At 39.5% G+C, this 18,622-nt stretch overlaps 1 protein-coding gene across 2 annotated transcripts in view; it reads right to left on the bottom strand.

The window, feature by feature from the left end:
• The window catches only part of LOC102055325 (glypican-5-like), a 390,460-nt gene that overhangs the window by 347,039 nt on the left and 24,799 nt on the right, over positions 1 to 18,622 (bottom strand). The window lies entirely within an intron of this gene.

Here is an 18,622-nt window from a genome sequence, read left to right on the forward strand (position 1 = left end):
AAACAATATGATAGGCAAATTCCTTGAGGGTCAGGTAGTGGTTTTCAAACTTTTCCACCTGGAAGTGCCATTTCTGTTGGGTTTGAAACAAACACAGCTGTATAACTGAATTTTTGTCTCTAGTTCCCTAGCCTATTAACTCGGAACCATACAGCAATATTGCATCCATCCCTTTCTTCCAAGAAAGGATATTAAAAGACGATACATTCTGCTTGCAGTCTCTTCCCTAGCCTGAATACAGATGCGTGGTGGCTCCCCAGCTCTTCACAAAGAGAAAGTGCTTGGATGCTACACTAACAGAGAGAACTGCTTCCCTTATCCTTTGCATAGCTAGCAGCCTTAACCACTGCAAGTGTATCCCAGGTCTTCAGAATTCTGCAGTACTGCATGACAAGCTTTTTTTTTTTTTTTTTTTTTTAACCAATGCAGATGTGTATATTCATGTTTGACCGTGTTTATGTTGTGTCAGGCCTGTAATCTCACTATACAGATTTTAAGCAACATGCTAAGGCTCCATTTTGACCCCTGCTTAAGTAAGACCTTGCGCTGTACTGTGCATATTCTGGTGGCACTTGGTATGACAGCAGACCCAAAAGGTGTGCTGCCGACTGTGTGGTGGAAAGAGCGGGTAGGCTGGAAGTAGAGGAGGTTGTAAGCTTGCTTTTTGCTTTTAGTGTTTCAGTTTTATTGATCTCGAAATAAAAACTCACTAAAAATTGCTACAAAACCCATCAGTCATAAAGCAAGATCAAAAGCAGGCTTACAGAAAAGATACCTGCTTGAGGAAAAGACCTTGATGATGGCTTCGGAAATACAAGAAAGCACATCCTTAAATAATGTTTATAGCCTCAAAACTGCTCTGTTCAGACAGATTATAAAATTAGATAAAACTATCTATTGCCTTGAGTGATGACAGGAAAATGAACATTTCATCCTCTACAGAACCAGGACTCTTCAGATAAGATTTGTCTCTGCCATCACAAGATAAATCACTGTGGGTCTCACGCAGCTGTAATTTACACCAGTTATACCTAGCATAACTCAAAAATCTTCACTCAAGTTACTCCATCTTCAAGTAGCTTCAAGAAGAGAATCCATTTATGATAGAGATAACTAAGAAGTTTTAGAAACCTTCACTAGTTCTTTGCATTTTCCTTGAAGCTGTGCCATCCCTGGCTTTATTTTATCTTTGCTATTCATCAGAACACTATTTCTAAATATACAGTGGGTAGATGTGTAAGTATTTCTTTCCATGTCACTTTTTTCTACTTGTCTTATTTGTCCTTGAATTTTTAGGTATTCCCTTTTTAAGGTCTCCAGGAAAGAGAATGACGGAACCTCAACATACACACACACACAGAGCGCTCCCTAAATTGGCTGATTCTGTTTCCATTTTAAACCCATGCTCACAGCTCTCAGACTGACTTCTGGGAAGTATCAGAACTCAAAGAGCACGCCTGAGCTTGTATGCTCTCCTGGATTAGCCTGATGCCAGCTGTGTTACTGTACAACAGCCATACACGTCTCAAATTTGGTATTGAACAGTAAGAGCTTTGCTGTATGGATGGCAGAAGACTGAGGGCATCAGAAAATGAAAGGTTAATAGGGAAGGATAGCATCTGTTATTAGATGAATTGGGGGGGGGGGGATAAATCCTCGTTTGGACACAAAAGTCCTTCAGCCACAGAACTCTGAAGGACACCGACCAAAGAATTGCCTGTTTTCCCTCCCCAACTATATAGCCTATTTTCCTTCCCAACTATATTTCACTTTATCTACTAAAACAAAGTATCTCACTTGCTCTCACACCCTTCACAGAATTTACTCCGTGCATTTGAGTATCAAAGCATTACTCCTCTTCCTCCACTTTCTGCTACCAAATACAGAAGCAGTAAGAGTAAGTGTGTCTGATCATCACAGTGTTAGAATCTGGAGGGAGGTGGTGATGAAAGAGTGTTTTACCTGCTATATTTAGCATGTAGGCTGTAACACTAGAACATCATAACAGTATTTTGTTTTCAATAAAAATTGATTACACTGGATTTCGGTTCTGTATACATTTAGCTCCTCTGCTGGACTCAGTCTCCGTAAATTGTATTATTAAATCAAAATTTAAAAAAGCATGTGCCTGCCTCTTTTATATGTGTGTATATATAAAAAAAATATATATATTTAAGTACTAATATCTTGTGTGTTCTTTTGGCACTTGCTGACTTCCTCCCACCCCCCAGCAGGAGCAAATGAATGATCCTTCTCACAGGAATCCATTTTTTGTGAGCTGCATAGCAGGTTGCCAGGAGGAGGTTTTTCAGTAATGAGTTTGAGCTGTCGCATACCAATTGTGGTTCACTCATTTGCCACTTAGCAATATATTCCATGGCACATCCCAATAAAGTAATCTTCACTTGGGAAACAGAAGCCTCCTCTTTTCTTTGGCATTGTGATTTAAAAACTTTAGTTTCATTCTATTCTTGGAGCTAGGGTCCAAGCTCGATTAAGTCAGTGGAAAGATTACCAGGGATTTTAACTGGTTTTGGACCAAAGCCAAGATGAATGCTTTATTCAGTTTTGTAAAGGCTATATAAATAAATTTAAATCAGAGAAGAGTGTTTCTCATTCCTATGATTTCAGGTAAAGAACAACATTCGCCTTCTTTAGAGCTACTTTGTCCCACTCTGGTAGTGTACCCACCTTCTAACGTCTGCCAGCACTATCCAGAAGCCCGATACTCAAAAGGCCAAGTCTGCATGCGTGAAAACTATCACCTTAAAGGTATACAAATCCTTACATCCCGGGTAGCAATGACTTCAGTAGGAACTTCTCAAGCAAGCACTTCTGTATCACTAAAATGTTTTTTTTACTTCCAGTGCACAGATCAACTCTTTTATTACTCCACACTACTGAAATAAGTTACGTACATGAAGACTGAGTTATCACTGGATGCTGTTTTCTCTTCTGATGGCTTTCTGCCTTGAGTCTGCCCCTTTGCTCCAGGAATTATGACCAAGACTTCACAGCAATACAAAAAGCAGGATCAAGTGAAGGACACGCCTGTCAGGTTGCCTATGATGGGTCAACTCTAAGAATTATTTCACTGACCAGAAGAACACATGCATATTTGAAGCTTTTGATCAGCTTTTGTACATTGGCAGAATCCAGTAATGAACCAAAGCCCTGAACTGCAACTTGTTGCAGTCATCACAATTATCATTTTTAGGAAGCAGAAACCAACCCTACAACAATTGTCACAGCTGCAGAAAGAGTCGGAAGCTGGTAGTGGTAGTAGAGTCAGAGATACCTCTGGAGGAGTCCTAGATGCATTTTGGGGCAGGGAGTAAAGGTAGAGAGCATTCTGTACACAAAGGTACAGTGATTCTGCAACCATGCAAAGACATCGCAGCAACACCAAGGTTGAGCCAGCATCGAAAATGCATCTCCACCCATCCCCAGCACCACCCGAATCTCACACTTGAAAGCAATGCCTTCTTTACAGGGTCAAAAATACACGGGATGTTATTTCATTCTTGCATATACCCTAAGCACACTGGGCCACCCACACAACAATTACATCACTTTAACTTAAGCCAGTTTAGGAAGTTCTTTTCCAACTTTCTGAATTGCACGAATGCTTACTAAAGGATGTATTTCGCCTTCATTTATAAAAAAATTTTAAAGGAGTAATAAATGGATCTATTCATAACTAGTCAAAAAAGTTAATAGCAAAGTGCTTTGACCTAAAAGGATTCACCCTCCTGTAGGTAGTCCACTTTCTTTAATTGCATATTCATTTGCTAGTACCCCTAAAACTTAAATTTTTTTTACAATAAATTTGGGGGGGGTTTACATTTTCTGACCATTGTTTTAGAGATAAATACAGTTGAAGTAATTAGTCTTGCTGGAGCATAAAATTTAAAGAATTAAAAAATGAAAAATATGCCATAAATTGGGGGTTTATATGTGTACATTTACAACTACTCCCACTTTTGTGAGCCATTATTTTGTCTGCAGTGTTACAGTGGTTTTTACTTCATGTTTACACCACAAATCATACCATGAAGTGATAGACGTATAGTGTATCATACGCTCCTTTTCCACTAAGTTTAATAAATAGGGAAGGATGCAATGTGCAGCTCTCACAGGAGGTGAGAGTTCTGCCAAATCCAAATTGTCTTTCACCCTATACACCATGCAAAAAGATGTGCCTCAGATTTAAAAGTTTGTAAGAGTATGTTTAGCAGGAAACCTACATCTTTCTTTGCTTTTAAAACAAACAAAACAATGTCACTTTTAATGTCAAGCCCATACCTACATGACCGGCTGAATCAGTTGCACTATTTGAAGGACTTATATCCTTCAACCAACATAGCGCTGTTGAAACTACCGAGATCCCCCTCCCACGACACCCCCAGCTGACCAGGACACAAATATAGTCATCTGGTTATTGGGAAATAACCTGCATTTCCTAACAGCACAAAGGTGCCATTTTCCCCCTAGCTAACAGACACAAGATCTTCATTTGTCTTGTTATAGAAAGAAAAGAATCAAATGTTTAGAAGCATCTGGATCATTCCCGGTTGACTCGGGCACAGAAGCAGCACTGATTTGTAACTTTTCATATAGTTTACAGAAAAAAAAAAAAAAAAAAAACAAAAACCCAGCTCTTTGCCACATGCCAAAACATTTCCTTAGAGGATTCTATATGGGTAGAAATAGAAGGAAGGTCTTCCAGTCATGTTAGACCATATTTTCTTTTATGACTTTCACACAACAACCTGGGCTAAAACTACTAAGAGAAAAAAAGCAGGATATAACACGAGGAACTGATTAAACATATGTAGTAAGGAAGTTCTAGCTTAGACAACTGGTTTGGGTCTGCTCGTCAGGTGTATCTCTCAGTGCTACTTAGCCACCCACAACTGCTACCTATCCAGCTGTGCGACAGCTGCTTGATGTGCCCAGAGTCAAAGAGAACTCTGCAGCTGGGCTGGGGCAAGCCAAGCCTGGTCACACAGAGGAGGAACAAGAAGTGGTTTCTGGAGCAGTGGCTTTATGTGAGGTGCCAGTGGAGCATGGGGCCTCAAGCATTCCAAGAATCACTCACTGGTCACGTATGGAAAATGCAGATACTAGAAAGAAGCCATGGAGAGGCCCTGTCAGAACACCACTAAAATGGGAAGAACGGGAGATCTATAAGCTCTGTGTTTCTACAGATGCACCCCTAAAATCCTGAGAGCAGATATATACTACTTATTGCTATTGAAAGCCGCTATTCCTGTTCATTGCCTTCTATTTACAGTCAATATTATGAAACCTAACAAAAGCAATAATAGAAAGAGTAAAAAAATTATGACTACTCCTGCAAACATACCTCTTTCCCACAGCAATCTAAGAGTAGTTAAAGGAAGCTCTCCCAAGACACTGACAGCACAGATCAGAAAGTTACACAACTGCAAAATAGTCATGGCAAACAGTGCAAGAACTACCTGTTAAAGCTCCTCTTTCTAATAAGAATCCACTAAGATTTGCATCAGTACTTCCATTCCAGAGATAAAACACCTGCAGGAATCCTAATTTTAGCATGGTATATCAAAGACAAAAGCCTTAATACAGGAAAAAGAAGAGAGCCAGTATCTCAAACCTTTCCCTTTCTGATGAAAGATTCAGAGCAGGTGTAGTTATCCTCAGCAACACAGCGCTGCTGGATCCTCTAAAATCTGACACACAGAACTTTAATAGCTGTGAATAGGCCTAAAGGCTGAGGGGACAATTTGCGAGGATGTGGGGAAGACAACCCATAAATTTCTTACTTCCAAGTCCTATTCTCATATTGTTGCTTAAGTCTGTAGACACCCCCTTTTTCTGGTGACCACCAAGGCAACTAAATTCACTTCTGTGAAGAAAAGGAGGGAAAAAAAAGGTCTCAAAGCCTCCTTGATAAAGTTTTTGGGAACAATTTAAAATGTGTGATGCAGTGGTGTAACACGCAGGTGACCAGAATAGTACCTCATTCAAAACTACCCCTTACCAGTAGTTCAAAATAAGGCCTTCTCATCCTAGAATACAAACACACACATAAGGAGTTAAGTGGTTGGAGTTCACACCCTACTCTTAACCAAACTGCAGGTCAGCCTTAACCAGCCAAGCTCCAATTCCCCTTAAACCCTGCTCTCCCATGACACAACTATACAACTTCATTTCAACACGATCTGCTAGAGCATTGTTGATTACAGAAGAGGGAATAACAAACAAATGTTGAAGAACTCATGTGTTTACACACATGTTTTCAATGTGTCTACTGAAACACCTACATTTGGTTCCAAGATGACTAACAAGCAGCTAACATGGCTATGGTAGCAACTCAGTCATCCGTTAAGACAGTAAATTCAAGTGGAAAGAGAGGCAGAAAAATCCCTCCTTTTGATAGAAAAGGCACTGGGGGGACAGAGGGTATCTTACAGAAAGTCATCAATAGCATTCAGATTGACAGCAAAAGCAAGAGCTCCATACAACATCTGAAGAACAGTTAAAGAGTCAATGTGAAGCTGCTAGGCAGCAGCACTAACTGATCATTTCCCCCAAAAAACGGATAGGAAGTATGCAGCGGATAATATTTGTAACCACACAAATCTTCCTAATTCCTAGATCTAAAACATCTGATTTCAAAGAAAGTGTCTTAAGCTTTTTGCAAGGATGGTGATAATTACAGACCCAGTACCTCATTAAGTAAACCCCAACTCCCACCAAAACAGCAAACAAACTGCATAATCCAATAGCTACACTTCCAGAATATTTACACTCCAGCTGCATGGCCAGAAGCGCAATCCAAACAGATGTCCATGAAGATGACACAGGATAAGGAATCTCTGCTAACTTCAAATCTGATGTGTTGCACGTATCACTTCACAGCCGTTTTTGTAGGCAGATGATGAACAGCTATTTCAACTTCAGGTCAGATGGAAGAGTGGAAGTTTTGGTGAGAATCACGCTCACATGCCATGGATTTGACCAAGTGATCTCTACAGGGTTATGGCACAGCAGTCTGCTTTCGTAGTACCTTATCTCGGCATCCTTACAAATTTCAGTCTCTCACCACCCTGGTGTACACAGGACTGGTCCGAGTACTGCTTCAAAGCAGCTCTGATAGCCATGCTGCAGGGGGGAGAGGAGACGGCAGAAGGATGGGGCTTAACTCCTCTGATGTACAACCAGCCAACTGTAAATCACTGATCCTAAACCAGTGGCAAAGCAACCAGTAAGAACTGGGCCAACATCCAACGAGGGATTCCCTGCTCTGCACATACATTTTTCCTCCTCTCGTCCCCAAGAGAGACACCCAAGGGAAAAAGTATGAAGGACAAAGGGGGAAAACTAAAGTAACAGAGAGGGAAAATGACTGATCTATACATTTGCCCATTCATGCTGTGAGTGGTTGAAACACGCACGCATACAACCACAGAACAACATACAAGCAGTTTTCCTTTCCTTACTTCCAAAGTTTGCTACAATTTTAGAAGTTTTGAAAACATTTTATCTGAAGGTAAATGCTTATATGAATAAACTTGCTTAAAATTAAGCACACCTCTTTTTAAACTAAAGTATCCTCAAAGCCTGTGCGCTTCAACCACGACGCCCTCAACTGGTGGGCAACCTGGGAAGCCATAACGTTCTAGAGCAACAAGCAAATTCTGAACCAAGATGCAGCACAAAAGCTGAATTCTGATCTAAAAAAATCCCAGCATTACAAATGTGCTTGTAAACACTAAGACTGCTACATCTCATAGTATAAAATGCGATCCTATTGCTTTTACACACTCTCCACCGGTCTATATTCCTCCGTCTCTCATGTTAGAGTAACGCTATAATCTTCCCATGACTGGCATGGTTTCTCAGGTTTTTATATACAGCATAGGGAAGTCCTAGCCTATAAATAAAATACCACATGACACCAACAGCAATAAGTCATTTTCTGTTAATAATAGGAAGAAAAATATAAAGTGTCCTCTCTTTTTGCAGCTATACACACCTAACAGTTTAGATCAACAATGCATTGTTACACAGCATTACTAAAAGGCATATATACACAAACTGCTCTAAAATTAAAAGACAAAATACATGTGCATAACGGAGATTAATTATTTTTTCTGAAAAATATTCAAAAGAATCTAAGACATTCTGCATTTGCCTCCTAAAAATGAGGTACGAAAAGAACAAAGTGTATTTCCTAATGCCAGTTAACCTGAAAATAATTGATCTTACTGTGTAAAATTCTTTTCATCCATTGAGGGTACACAGTTGGCAGAAGAAACATACTGCAAACGGAAATGCCACACGCTATTCATTACTGGGGCATGGAGCTGAGGTTTGAACCTACTGTTGCCTCCTGAACATACTTGCTTTGAGGTATCTGCTCTCTTAACCTTGTCAGTCTTGCCCAATCATTATCTTTTCAAGTCTGAAAATGCAACAGAACAAAGTAAGAATTTCCTGTAAATCAGTCCTTTTGCATTTAGTTCATTATCTCCAATGTGTTTTTTCTCCTATTTTTATCGAATTGCCCGACAGTTTCAATGCTACAGTACCTATACTCTTGCTCAAAGAACATCTAAAATTTTACACCTAGAAGTCTAGAAGTGGTCTAAAGGAATGCCTTTCCTGTTTTCAATCTCACAATAAAAGAACAAAAGTTTAAATAATCTATCAACTTTGGGGGGAAAAGATGTGTATTTAAAAGCTGAATTATCACTGAAATACAGCCCCAAATAAACTGAAGGACAGTCAATTGTCCTTTTTTTTATTATTCCAATAAAGTCTTGTGCAGAAACTATTTCCATACACTTACGCTCCTATTCAAAACATTTATCAGACCACATTGCTTTTCAGGTCTTCACCCACTTTTTTCACAAAATGTCAGACTAACTTAAGCAAGCAGGAACTTGGACTTGATCATACTGAGAAATTTATTTCATGAGATTTACTGAAGTACTCACACAGCTTGCAACAGAGTCACCAGGCTGCGGGATTTTATATATTTAGAGACTGAGCAGTAATGCAGCTGGTATGGAAATGCCATGTCAGAACAACAATGAAGTAGAGGGAGAAAACAACCCACCTTCTAGTCCACAATAAGATGGCCACTAAAATTTCACAATGTAGTTGTGAATAAAGCATGTAACCTCCAGAAGAAAGAGGACACTACACAAGCTTCCAGAAACACTGTCACAAGAATTTTGTCCTCACAACAGCAATTGTGTTAAAGCCTCCTCAGATACTCAGGGCCTCAGATTCATTTGCTCACTCTGCTTTTGCCCATTTTTCTTAATTTTCTCCCTTTTTTTGTAATGTTTTTCCTTCCTTTTTTTTTTTTTTTTTTTTTTTTATAAAGAATGAACACTTTCTTTCCATCTACCTTTGTGTTTTCTTTCTATCAGGACTACTTTAGCCTCAATTTATCGGGCTACACTTCCACCGTGATTTTATACTCCAGAGATACAGTCAACAGCCTGACAAGGTACTAGCAAGAACAAAGAGGAAGAAAAAGATAATTACAACAACAGACAGGTGAAATATGGATAGAGAGATATAAGGTGACCAAAAACATGATGTGTGTGTTCATTAGGTATCTTGTTCTAGCACCAATATGCCCTACCCACATTGCATGATCAACAGTTATAAATAGATAATGAAGACACCGTCCCCTGCCACAATTTGCTTACATTCTAGATATCAAATGACAGCCACAGCCAGACAAGCTCAGGAAGCAAGTTTACACGATGGTTATAAAGGCTAAATGGATAATATCTTACCTAGACGATTTGCTGTTTCCTTTAAATGTATTCAATGTATATTTATCTCACTCTTCACATTGAATTACCCCGTCCTTTCAAAGCCTTGGGTCAAACAATTCTCTAAATTGTGTATTTAATCACTTCTTTTAAAAGTAACATAGCTATCTAAACAATATAACACTTTTGCTTAAGAGTTCAAGCACTGTAATTCCAGTAACTAAAAACTTTGCTAGTTGTAAGTATATAACGACATAAGCTTCTGGCAAGACTAATATTACCCAGTTACCCACAAGCAGAGTTCTGCATACTGCATTCTTGAAAAACAACTGCGTACTATTTCATAAATCAAATCTGCACACAATCTGCAGGAACTCTTACAACAGTGAGCTACTGGCAGTACCGGTGACTCCACAGTATCACTGTTGATTGCCAGTTGATATCAAGTCACTTCAATATAATAAATAAGACTCGATATAAGGTTTTCCTATCTTTAAGGAGAAGTCCACTATTAGCAATATAGTCACTGCTTTAGTTATCCTATAACAACTCCTGTGGGCACGATTTTCATTACTGCATACGGTTTGCAAGATAGTGATTTACATTCCATGGCTAGAATGAAGTATTCTTCCTGGGTTTTCATTAAACTTTCCACTTGAATTTGCTATTTTCGAAGTATCAAGCGATCAGAATTTTCTGATGAAAGTGTGATTTCCTCCATTATTCCTCCTTTTGGTTTTTTCCTGCGTTCTTTTAAAGACTAATAAAATTTCTTCTTCCTAACAAGCTGCCCAAATGAGAAGGTGCAGTGGGAGGATACATTAACGCAATCAGAAACACACAAAAATTACCAAGGTCAACAGTTACTTAGGGATGCTAATAAAACACCAGAATCACAGCTACTATAGAGATGCAGGATAAAGCATGCTGCCAATAAAAAGAAAGGCAAACAACAGCCGGTAGACACACATGCGCAGGGGAGGAAAGACAAAAGTGGCAAGAGCATGACAAACCTGGTCAATGTAACAGGCAGCGGATTCAGCATATTTTGGGTTGACCTTTCACAAGTATTTTGTTTATCGTGCCTTTAAGGAAAGTTTTAAGAATGACATTTCAAGGGAGACAATGGAGGTGCAGAGGATCTTTACAGCACACCCTTTCTAACAGTCTGAAAGACAGCATGGGAGGGAGGGAGGGAAGATGTGCCCATCTGAATTTTTACACTAAGTAAATGAAAAGGCTGGCATTACTGGCTGTGACAGTAACTGACATTTACATCACGAATCACAGGTGACTAGCATCATGGCCTACGCAGAAAATACAAGATGAAAGGCATATTGTAGATGCAGGAGGGTAGCTCTACCAAGGAAACAGAGAATGTGATCAGGAGTTTGACCAGGGAAATTATCTTTTCAGCAGGACTCAGATAACCTTGAAAAAACAGTGAAAAGCAGTGAAAACAGTAAAAAACATTGGATACTTGATTTTCATAACATATGCTATGGGAGATGAAACAGTATAGGAAAAAATCAAGAGGTACGCAGTCTCTCAGAGGACTTGAGAGGCTAGGATGAACTTCTGCACACACTCATATTATGTTTAATATGCAGTACTGAAAAATTTTTCAAGGTGAAGGCTATCCCCCCCCCCCCCATTTAACTTTCAGCTTGTATGTATATAGAAATAAAGCATATTCCTTAAATTACTTATGGATAGCAGATCCTCATACCAATTCCAATTACTATGAAAATGGAACAATACAAGACACCAGGTAAGAAACACTTTCATTCTCTTGTAATCTATCTCATCAAAATGTCCATCTGAATCTAGAATCCTGACAGAAGCATACACACAACTTCCAAAAAAGTTTTATTCCAAAGGATGACAGGTGGTCTTTCAGCCAAAAAAAGAACAGCTCACACCATTCAAAACATTTAGAGACTGAACACACACAAGGTGCACAGTGAGTTCAGCAATCCCCATTCACAAGGTAATGTTAATATTTACTCACAGTCCCTGGCACATCACCAGGATTTTCTTTTAATTTTGCACATTCATAAGATAAAAAGCGAGAGCATTAGGGAATATCACATTGCAAACTCTTATTTTTATATTTTGCTGAGATGAGGACAATTCACAGGAAAGAACTTAACACGCTTTCTCTCACCCCACAATGCAGCCAAAGACTGAAGTCTTAGCAAAGCCATGGCTCTAAAACCATAAATGGCATATAGAAGATAAATAATTGTACTGGCAATAACTATACTTTTAAACAATAAAACTTTAGAATCAAGTGACACAACAGAATTAATAGCCAGCATGTTTAAAGCCAGCCCCCTGACACATGATTAAATCACATTCAACAGGTGGTAAACATTGCCAGGTTTTTTTTGTGGTAGTCAAAAGATAACCTGGTGAAAGAGGAATTAATGGACAGAGGGCCCAACAACGGGTAATTATACCAATGGATAATAGATGCAGCTCAGCCCAGACTCTGAAAGCTCTTGAATTATCATTCTCCAGGGAACAGCAGGGTAAAAGGGAAGCATGTTTGTATTTCTGATTTATTTCCCTGTTCGTTTACTGGCCACTGGACAAGACTGTGTTAGGTGGCCCTGCAGCCTCACCCAGTGTGACATACCCACATGCAGCGTGGGTGAATGTGTCAGTTGAGATGGCACCAATAAAGCGGATAAAAACATGATGGCAGAATCAGAAAGCTATTTCCTACAACGATAATGCTTCAGCGCTATTGCACATGAGTTTCTTGCTTACGCAGGCTACTTATTTCTAACAGACTCTGGGACTCCTACCCTTAAGTTCTTTGTGTTTTGTTGCTCCCACCCACCATAAACTCTTTTACAAACCAGAAGAATTCCTTCTTCCAAACTGATGGCATGCTAAACACACTGGATTTATGAACTTCAGGTAGTACCAAAACACAAAGGAGGAATCTTATCAGCAAAGAATTGTTGCAGAATACCCCTTCTTCACACTGTGCTGCTCTGAAACACCAACCTGCTCCACAGTTAGGGCAAAGTAGCCCAACCATGCCAAGATCAAGGACAAAATGGGCATCTCTTGCTCTTCCAACCAACACTTCAGAAAATTATATTCAGCCAAAATTCTCTTCCCCTTCAAGGTCTCTAGAAATCACAAGTATTTTTTAGAGGGATCAGAAGTAGTCACAAAGATAAATTGTGTTCTTGGCTCTTCCTATAGTATAATGTGTCACTTTAGGAAAGACATTTTCCCTCCCCTGTGCCTCACTTTATCCATCTCTAGCACCAATGCACCCACACTGAAATAGTTTCCAAAAGTGCTTAAGATCTACAGACAGAAAGTATCCTATAAAGAGCTACGTTTACATTTCAACAGAGAACACCAGCAACCAAAAAAAGGGCTGGCTTTGTCATATGGATGACGACAGTCTTCTCCCACCTAGGGCCCAGCCCAGACAGACAGCAGTAGCCCATGTGCATGCAGTTCACACACGCAAGGCTACAGCAAGAAAGGAATATTCCAGTCCCTTGGGCTGCATACATAAAACAGGCTTTCACGCCAACTAGAAAACACAGATTGTTTGGTGCATTGGAATAGGAATGAATAGTGTACAGGAGGTGGACAGAAATACTCTAATGGAGCCTCTCTCTTCTATCTCTCTCTCTCTGTAGGGAGTCATTTTTGCATTGAGCCAAAACCAAATTATACTTCTCGGCCAGCTTTCAGCTCAAAGGTCAGCAAAGTACAAAACTCTACTTAGCGGGGTTATACAAGTGGAAAGGCGTGAGTAACAATTTGTCTGAATAAAAGAATGAAGTAGTACGGTATTACAAAAAAAAAAACTATTTAAAAAACAGCACTTCTGCATTTCTATAATGCAGCAGTAAATAAAGGAAACCACAGGCATTGTTGGTGATGGCTGGCAGGTTTCTGTTGGTGATGGCTGGCTTTTTTTTTAATAGCTCATTGATTTTGGACTTCATCCATCTCCAGCATTGTGAGTACACTTCATATAGTAACTAACTACAAACCAAAGTACACTTTTCCAGCCAAGTCTTTTTTGTTTTGTGAATTCCATTGTATTTCAACAGCATTAACCAGCCACCCCTAGTCCAAGCTGGTATTCCTAAATTCAGTAAAAATAACTATCAGCAGCACTGCAAATCAGCCAAATTAAGATGGAGAATGTGTTTGACTCCATATAGTGCTGAGTGCCAGTGCACTGTATTACTTCTGGGAATGTTCAGGTCAGTTGATTAATGGACCCACCAATGCTATCCATCCCAAGATGTACAGAAACCAGCCAACCATTCCCATTCAGCAGGGAGGGTGCCAGTTCAAAAACTTTGTACTTAAGGACTTTTTGGATCAACTGGGCATTAACTTTCAGGCATGTTACCAATAAGCAGGAGTCCCGGGCTCCACCTCTGCTGCAACTAGGTTCCTCCCTACACCTTGTATGATTCAGGTCCTTTCCAGTTACCTGCTTGGATCAGATGACAACAGGGTAAACAATGTGTGCATACAGCGATGTCACAGCAACTCCATTAGAAACAGCGGCAAGGAGCTTTCCCAACTAGCATTTCCCCATTCCATATAAAGCACAACATAAGCACAGCTTTGCCAAACCCCTCAAGTTAGGAGCAAGAGGAACAGAGCGTCACAAAACTGATCTACCCTCCTATAGCTGGGAAAATATGGGAACACCTGGCCCTGCCATTTGACCCCCAAATTAATGCTATTTCAGAGAATCACTACAAAATTATTGCTTTATGACCAACATGCTTTCATTCATGAAATAGCTTTCTCCTCAGAGGCTGTGAGTGAAAAATTCCTATTGCCTGCTGCAAAAACAAAAAGCGCAAAGTATAGTAATATTTCTTAAACTGCTAGCTCAGACAAAGCTTTTCACTGTATCTCTGATACGTGCTAATTTGGTGACTGAAATGTGATGCAGGTTTCCAAGTATCTTGTTCTGCCTCTCTGCAGAGACCATCAGCAGAAAAAATAAATTACCAGTGTTTGGATTCTCATTCCCTCAAATTAGCCTCAGCATAAGATGACAGCAGCAGAGCCAAGCTTTCTATGGGTCTTTACACAGCACCTGTTAGCACTCCATAAAGGACACAGAAAAAGGAGGCCAGGTTTCTCTCTGCTGCCCACCCACAACAAAGCTTTCCTGTCAAACTATTGATACCTCTCCTGACAGCAACTTTCAGCCTGCACACCCACGCCACTTTTAATCCACCAACAATGAATCTGTTGCCTTGCTTGGAAATGTCCCCAAGGAATGCAGGGACTGCATGAGGAAATTTATTTTCTCTCTTTTTTTTTTTTTTTTTTTTTTTTTGGGGGGGGGGCGGGGTGGTAATAGAAGGATGACTGTGCCAAGTAACATGCAGTATCACCACAAAGTCTAAGCTAAAACAATACAGTTGTTTACATGCAAGCCTGGGGCGGGGGGGAAGGTTGGGACAAAAAACCAAGTAAATTCAAAGGAGAATTTTCTGGTTATCAAAGGGAAAAACAGGTTACTAAATGAAAGCATCCTGTCTGATCATTTATTCAAATAGTTCTGCTGGGCATTGCAGGCTGCAGCCACAGAAGCAAAGACTGAAAGAGAGGCACATCTTTGGATCACACAAACTGACCCGCTCCAAAATGCTTCCAACACAAAGCCACCTGTGAAGAGCCAGAGGGTGTCATACTGGGATCATTACAACGGGCACATTCTCCTCTATTATGCTGCTCCTACTACAGTTTGGCACACTTCCACATCTCATCCACTTTGCCTTCGACTCTCCATTTGGAGCACAGAGTCATTAGTAACACATACGTAGAGTGACTGATGCCATGGTTATGACTTCTAGGCTCCACCATGGACCAAAACACTAAACCAAAGTGAAACCAGCAGCTTTCCATGAAACCTTCCCCCAGAAGCCTGCTTATGTTCAACATGCCAAGCACCCAAAAAGATTTTGTGACAATGTATGATTTTGCAGGAGCTGATCCTGATTACGTGCTTCCCATGCAACCAGCTGGCCCTTTCATTCCTGCCTCTCTCCCTTCCTCCTGTCCTGTCACGTAATGGGGAGGGCATTTTACAGCCTGCAGCTCATGCCAATGTGCCTCTTCCTACTCAAATCTGGGGTAACAGCAACAGCATTACAAAGGAGTTCAAGCAAAACAGATCCATGCAGAAGCTTGATTTATCAAGTGTTTGAGCAAGGACTGGGTTGCTAATATTGAAAACTTTAAAGAGAGAAAAGTAGCAGGACTGAATTGCAATGCTAAGGCTGTCCATATGTACAGATTGGGCATTAGCCCAAATATAACAAGCCTGCCCACAGCTGTAGTATATTTAATCAAGTCATACAGACTAATTATTTTGTACAACTAAATCCAGCACCTGTGAAAATTGTCTTATTTCAGCTGTGGGCAAAGCTACTTAAATAACATTTTCAATTTCAAAAAGAAAAACCAAAATAAAATCTCTTAAGTTCAAAATGTCCACAGTCAACTGCAGTACCCAGGCAATGTAGAGAGAATATTTAACTGAACGCATACCCAAACACCTACTCACATGAGAAAACTCTTTCCTATTAATACTTGTGTTATTTAATTGTGGGTCCCCAGAACTAAGTGTCTATTTCCATGAAAGACCATAAGGAGACAAGTACTTAAAAAAAATTATCTCTGTCCCCCCTCTCCAAAAAAGCTGTTCTCTCTTCCCACTGAAGTTTAATTAGCATCACTACATTCTCAAAGCTGGACTCCTGAAAATCCACTTCTTATACCATATTGGTCTTGAAAATTATTTAATCAGTATGGGTATAATATTAATGGTATTGTCTGCTACAAGTGCACAAAAAGCAGTTAAGCTTTTTCTCAGCAGTAAGCAGCAAAGCTAACTACTGCTTTGCTCTGACTACACTAACAGTACTAAAAATGTGTATATATAAAAGAAAGTAAATTGTGCATGAAAATTGTACAAGTAAACACCACTACATACAAATGAATAAATTGCTACTTTTTTTTTTTTTAGCAAGTCTGAGTCAGCTCTCACTGCTGCAAGAAACATGAAATCTGAAAGGCACCCAAAAACTGCTACAATAAGGATATTTCTTCTCAGACTAAATGTGCTTTTTGCACACTCACACTTTATCATTCAAAATAGCAAACCAAAACAGTCCAAAAGGACAGAGTTAATTCAATGCAAAGATCTTCCCTCTCAGTAAATCTCTCACACAGTACTACTCTTAGCAACAGAATGTTTATACAGCACAAGATAAAGAGAGAAGCTTTTCGCTGACACCTGGGAGAAAACCAAAGAACAAAAGCAGCTCCCAACACAAGAGAGAAAGTTAGGTTTTTCAAGTGTTCCCACCTAACATAGACAGAAAGCCAGCCATAACAAGTTACAACAAACAACCTATTTACCCACTTCCAGAAAATGCTTGTAAATTTAAACTGTGTGAAATGTCTAACTCCTCCTTTCACTCCATCAAAAGGCTTCATCAGCAATGGACAATAAAGCCGCTGGCTTGACCTAAACGGGCTGGTAGGTTAATCTATTCTGACCTTATCTTTATTCAATCATAATACTGAAAGATTGCTTGAATAACTTACCAGCTTTTAACAATGCCAACAGTCACCCTTTTACTACAGTGCTCCTCCAAAGCACCCTCCAATCAAATTTTTTAATCAGGGGGGATATTAAAAATTTTCAAAAATTAATTGTAAAGTAAACCAAAATGCCATTTCTCACTCATTCATACAAGACAGAGGAAAGAGGTAAATAGCCAAGACCAGAAGAAAATTTTTATCTTGCCCTTGCACATCACTTTCAGACTTCCACCATCACTTATTTCCAATTTTAGATAATATGCTATCTCTTATTAACTGTCAATCATATCTTTTATTTATAGTATTTTCACTCAAATGGAAGAAGCTAGACAAAAAAGCTACTATTTGATAAAACCTGCCTTGTAACAATAGGCTTAATCATACAGACCTCAACACTTTGTATTTTAATAACTGCTGGCTTGTTTTCAAAACCCATTCCACAAGGGTGCTCAGCACTAAATATAGCACAGCAGTGAGTTAAAATTAAGCACATAATTAGGCCCACAGAAGTCAATAAGCTGGATTCATCACTTAATGATTGATTTAATCACTCAGCTCTCATATATTTGAAGTTCACAGCCAATGCTTAAATGCCCTTCTGGAGAAAAGTGTCCAGTGCTCAACACTGTACAGTGCACAATCCTACCCAAGGATTTTCCTCCTTTTAATAGTACAGTAACTATCAGTACAATAACTATGTGAAGAAACTACATAGACTTACATCAGCCTGAAAGAAAAGGTAGCTTTGAGAACAGCAAGAGTTAAAAGAACAGACTTTCACAGCAGAGGTTGCTTCAAGTATTCACATTTTAACTCTGTGACCATAATTCTAGATAATAGACCACTCTTCATGTGACCTGCCAGGTTGTGAAACATCCTGACATGAAGAGCGTGCTGTGTTCTCATTTGACATATCAGATCAGTTATTCTTCGGCATCAACAAATGCATTTTCATTTAACATTGTACATCTGCAAATGGTTTGGCAACACAAGAGAGTATCAAAAAGCACAAACAACCATTAGGCACCTAAATGACATTTGAAAATGCCTTGAAAAAATCCATGCCAATCTTTTTTAAAATGATCCTGGGAATAAGGTCTAAGCTTAAATCTATTCCTAATTAGATTTAGGCAGATCCTTAAAATACCAGTCAAGATTAAGTGCCATCACCTTTTTCCAAAAGCAAGAGCATCATTAACAGGGAAGTAAAC

Source organism: Falco cherrug, chromosome 11 (genome assembly GCF_023634085.1).
Source record: "Falco cherrug isolate bFalChe1 chromosome 11, bFalChe1.pri, whole genome shotgun sequence".
NCBI lineage: Eukaryota > Metazoa > Chordata > Aves > Falconiformes > Falconidae > Falco > Falco cherrug.